The sequence below is a fragment of the Elephantulus edwardii genome, unplaced genomic scaffold (assembly GCF_000299155.1).
Source record: "Elephantulus edwardii isolate Elephantulus edwardi_28Jun2011 unplaced genomic scaffold, EleEdw1.0 scaffold00073, whole genome shotgun sequence".
In the NCBI taxonomy this organism is placed as follows: domain Eukaryota; kingdom Metazoa; phylum Chordata; class Mammalia; order Macroscelidea; family Macroscelididae; genus Elephantulus; species Elephantulus edwardii.
Genome location: NW_006399823.1, coordinates 15,857,366 through 15,863,249, shown reverse-complemented (window position 1 = coordinate 15,863,249; position 5,884 = coordinate 15,857,366).

The following is a 5,884-nucleotide window of genomic DNA, read 5'->3' as shown; positions in this document are numbered from 1 at the left end:
CATTGAGCCTCAGTCCATATTGAAGGCTGCAGTCCTTGACCCTCTGCAGTAAGTGCATGAGGTCCTCCTCAGTTTCAGTGAGCAGGGTTGTGTCATCTGCAGAACGCAGATTGTTGTTAGATCGTCCACCAATCCTAACGCCACGCCTCTCCTCATAGAGCCCCGCCTCTCGGATAATCTGCTCTGCATACAGGTGGAAAAGGTAATTAATGTAAAGTCTACAGTGATTAGGGTTGACAGAAGAATCAATGCCTTTGAGTTGTGGCGCTGGAGAACATGGACTGCCAAGAGAAGTAACAGATATGTCTTGAAGAGGGTGAAATCAAGCTGCTCCTTGAAGGCTAGGATTTTGAAGGTCTGTCTCACATACTTTGGGCATGTGGCCAGAAGGGATTAGTTTTTGGAGAAGGATATCATGCTTGGAAGGGTGGAGAGACAGTACAAGAGAAGACGACCCTGGTTGAGATGAATTCGCACAGTAACTGGGGTAATGGGGATAGATGAGGCAGAGACAGTGAGACTGGCCCAGGATAGGGCAGGGTTCAGAGCTATTGTGTATAGGGTCCCTAGTAGACATAGGCTACTTGATGGCTCATGACAACAACATTAAACTGAAAAGCCATAAAGGCAAAGACAGGCCTTGCTTATTTCATAGAAGCTCTAAAAGAATCATTAAATTCTTGTTAAATAATAATTGTTTAATGACTTAATTTAATGATTTCTTGTTTAATGACAAGAAAAATAAGAAAGGAAAGACTTCATAGGAGTTAGCTATTTCTAAATAAGGAAAAAAACCCAAAACCTATCTTTGCTGTGGAATTGGAAGGGACGTATAGCTGACCCTTCCTTGTGTTTCAGAGGGTGTAGATTGTGTGGAAGGGGGTTGTTTATAATTCTTCCTTGGAGACGCTGGATTCAAATCACTGGAGAGACTTGGCCTGAAGATAATATGTGTTTCTAGCATTTCTTGGAAAATCATTGGCTTATTGATGACATGTCAGCAAACATAAGGTCATCTTTGACTGGCAATGATGATAATTATTTCAGTAAAAGAAAAAGAATTACTGAAGGCTGAGGACTTAAGGACATTTAATCAGGTGATGTTAAGACAAAACACTGAATGATTTATAATATTAAAGTATTGCATTTTCCCAAAGCTGTAACAATAAGGGAGATGGATAAATAAAATATGTTGCTTTATTGCAGTTATGTTTCCCTCAAAGATATATTTATTGGCATGGAGAAACTGATATGTTGAGTCAAAAGAGAAAAATGTTGATTTTTTTTTACCCTTATCACTGTTCTATATTCTATAGGAAGTTCATACCCATTTCCTGTCTCTTCCCTAACAAAACACCCATTTTACTGTGGTTTCTATCCTATTCTATACACTGCTCTGTGCCTCAGGGGAGGCAGCTGTCAGCCCCAGTCCTAGACAGTGAATCATAAGTGGGCTCCACAGAGTTCCTTTGCCAATGATTGGCTGAGGCACAGATAAATCACTCAGTTTACCCAGTGAGGTAGACTGAACATGGAAGGTTTAGAAAATTAGTCTTTTCAAGCACTATGGCAATTGGACAATTAAAACAGACATTCAGGGGGTGGGGGAAGAAGAACGAACTGGGGAGGAGGGTAGAGAAAACAGTGCAACAATGAATGAATGAATGAGAACCCAAAATCTCTGCAAATGTTCATTAAAACTATTAAAATTTAATAATAATTAAAAAAAAAGAAAATTAGTCTTTTATCTTCAAAGAGGGACAGTCTGGTGGTTCTGTGGTGGAATTCTCACTTTTCATGCAGGAGGTCCAGGTTTGATTTGCAACCAATATACAATCAGCACCCACCAGTTAGTGGAGGCTTGCATATTACTCTGCTGCCTACTTCTATGTGATGTTGGAAATTCTCCCTGTTTGTGCTGTTGGAGAAAGGTACTGAACTGGACTGCCCAATAGAGAAGGTGCAGCCCTAGAGTGTTCCTTAAAGGGAAAGATGGTGAAGGTTCTTTTCACATACTTTGGATATGTTGTTAGGTTTCCAGGGGTGCTTCCAGACAGAAATGAACTAGGAAGCAATCTGCTTCTGAAATCAAACGGTGAAAGCCACATGCCTGACAACGGTCTGATGTGCAGCCCTTCATGGAGATTAGCACTGCACCAGGCAGCATCTCATTTAATTGTACATGGGTTAACATGAGTTGAAGGCAACTTGAACTTGATGAAACTAACCACTAAATAATAATAAGGAACACAGGAAACAAAGATCCTACTTGTATGTGATGCTGGAGAAGAGCACGGATTAGCCCCTGAACTGCCAAAAGAACAAACAAATCAGCCTTGAACAAGGTGCAACCAGGGTGCTTCTTAAAAAGAAGGATGGTGAGACATCTTTTCATATACTTTGGGCATGTTGTTAGGAACATACTTAGGTTGTTAGTTGTCATCTTTGGGAAAAGATATCGTGCTAGGAGGGGTGTAAGGTGGAGGATCCCAGAAAGAGAAAGAATCCTTCACAATATGGCTTGACACAATGAAAGGAACAATGGGCTAAAGTATATCAGAGACGATGAGGTTGGCACAGGACAAGGTAAAGTTCAGATCTGATGTTCATAGGGTTGCTGAGAGTCCTAGTTGATGCAATAGCACCCAAGAATTTCAGTGTCTGCCCAGGAGCTCTGGTGCCCTGGTCTGTTGCGCTGCTAACCTAAAGTCAGAGCTTCTCTGCTGGTTCAAACCCACCAGTTGCTCAACAGAAAGACAAAAAGACAGTAAATTTCCTCTTCTGTGATTTACAACCTGTAAAAACTCCCTGGAGGGTCAGCTGTGAGTCTGTTCTCACTCAAGGTTTTTTAGTTTTTTTGGTTCTTTTATTCTTTGCCTAAGAAGAGAGAGGAAAAGATCACAGGTATTTTTGATCTCCTGTTAAGTTAACCAGGGACTTGCTGGCTGATTGATGGCCAAATCAATTTCTCACATAGTTATTTTGTTTCATTTACTCACTTATTTTAACTTGACAGAGTTGACTAGTTTTCATTTTTTTTTACTAGTTTTCATTTTAATGTCATCATTATATTTCAGGACAATTCTATTTGTCTGCTTAATGTCTACTTCTGTAACTTTTTAAATATATAAACTTTTTAAAAGTTCATAGTACAATTTGAGTGAAAGTTTACAGAGCTAATTGGTTTTCATTCCTCAGTTCATAAACGTTTTACTTCATGACATTGACTTTCAACAACTGTCCTTCCACCCTTCCCACTGTCCCTCTGCTTTTTCAAGCATGATGCCCTCTTTCCAAAGACTGTCCCCTTCTGATAACATGTTCAAATTACATGAGATGATGTCTCACCATCCCTGTATCATAGGGAAACTCAGGCTATATTTTTCCCCAAGATGGTTTTGTTCTTTATTTTGATCATCCATGTTCCATGTTCTTTACTAACATCAACATTCAAAGACATCATTTCTTCTTCTTCAGACTTCTTTATTCATTGTTCAGTTTTCACATGCACATGAAGAGGCTGAAAACACCATGGCTTGGGTCAGGGAAACATTATTTTTAAAATTGACATCCTTGCTTTCCAGTTCTTTAAAGGAGTCCTTATTGTTGTTGTTGTTGTTGTTATGATGTGCCATCAAGTAGCTTGCGCCTCATAGCGACCCTGTGTACAACAGCTCTGAACCCTGCTCCATCCTGAGTCAACCTTATAATCTCTGACACACCTACACCCCATTACCCCAGTCATTGAATCAGTCCATTTCATTGAGGGTTTTCCTCTCTTGCACTGTCCCTCTACTCTCCCAAGCATGATGACAGAGCTTCAGAATCATTGCTGCTCTAAGGAGCAGCCTGGTTTCACCCTCTCCAGGACAAACCTGTTTGTTCTCCTAGCAGTCCATGGTATATTCAACATTTTTGCCAGCATCACAGATCAAAGGCATCAATTCTCCTATCATCTCTAGTCATTGTCCAGCTTTCTGATGCATAGCACTTGATTGCAAAGACCATGGTCTGGATCAGGCACACCTTAGCCTCCTGACTGATATTGTTGCTCTTCAGTACTCTGGAGATGTCGCTGACAGCAGATTTTCCCAATGCAATTTGTCTTTTGATTTTCTGGCTGCTGGTACCAAGAGTGTTGACTGTGGAACCAAGCAAACTAAAGCTGTTAACAATCTCAATCTCTTCACCATCTGTCATAGTGCTGCTAATTGGCCCAGTGGTGAGAATCTTTGTTTTCTTGATTTTGAGCTTCAATCTATACTGTAGACTTCATTCCTTGACTTTCTGCAGTAAATGCTTCAAGCCTTAGTTTCAGCAAGCAAGGTTGTGTCATTTGCATAACATAGGTTGTTGATGAGTCTTTTTCCAATCCTAATGTCATTCCTCCTCATAAAGTTCAGCCTCCTGAATGATCTGTTCCACCTATACACTGAAAAGGTATGGAGACAGGACACAGCCCTGGCGCACACCCTTCCCAATTTTGAACCAGGCTGAGTTTCCTTGCTCTGTTCTGAGGACTACTTCCTGGTCTAAGTATAGGTTTCATGTGAACACAGTCAGGTGTTCTTGGATTCCCATTCTTCTCAAGGTTAGCCACAATTTGTTGTGGTCCACACAGACAAATACCTTTGCATAGTCAATGAAACACAGAGACATTCCTCTGGTACTTTACAAAAACTAATTATCACAATACTATAGTTAAAAACACCAAAAATTTGACAAATTCAGTACTCATTGAAAGTCACCTTTTTTTACTGATCAACTGCTTTCCCAAGCTTGGTATCTTTCTCCAGGGACTGGTCTCTTGATAACATGCCCAAAACATGAAAAAAAAAAGTTTCAAGATCCTTTTCTCCAAGAAACATTATGAATGCCTTTCTTTCAAGACAAATTTGGTTATTCTTTTGGAAGTTCATGGCATGTTCAGTATTCACCAACACTACAATTAAAAGGCTTGAACACTTAATCAGCACCAGCAATTCTTAGTTCTTCAATCTGCTGTCCAACATTCACATGCATATGTAGTTATAAAAAATATCATTCTGTGGGTCAGGAACACCTTAGTCTTTAAAGAACATCCTTCCTCTTTAGCATTTTTTTAAGTCTCTGGCAGCTGATTTATTCAGTGCAGTATGTCTAGAGAAGGGGCATTTCTCCAACTTTCCTGGCCTATCCTGTCCATGTTTTCTCACCAGTGAAGGTGAATTAAAAACCAAGTGCACATGAAGACAGAAACATTGGGTTAATAGGTATGAACTCATGATTGACTAGCTCATCTACCTTTTCTTTCCTGCATCTGGAAGGCAAATTTACATGGGGCTTGAGTAGGTCCTTACAAACCTTTCTCTCCAAACGTACTACTAAGCATTCTTAATATTGTAGAGGGGCCGGTCACAAAATGAGGGAGGACCCCAAGATTAAGATCTGGGCATGAACAGGTGGGAGGCACCTCATGCCTGCACCCCAAACTTTACCAGGTCCTTATTTAGGTACTTGGAGTGCTTGGGTGTTGCTAACAATTATTCTCTAGGCAGCTGACCAAAAGGTTAGAGGTTTGAGTCTATCCAGAAACACGGTTGGGGGGGGGGGTGTCAGAATTCTGGTCACCCTACTTCTGAAAAAGCCACTGAAAAACCCATTGGAATTTAGGGAGCAGTGATTTTGTGTTAATGTGGGAGGAACAAAGGAACAACTCAGGAAAGGAGGACAAAGTACAACTCGAAGAATGTGATCAGTGTCATTGAATTTTGTTGTTGTTGTTTGTTGTTATGTGCCGTCGAGTCATTTGCGACTCATAGTGACCCTATGTACAACAGCCCTAAACCCTGCTCTATCCTGTGCCAATCGCACTGCCTCTGACACACCCATCCCGATTACCCCA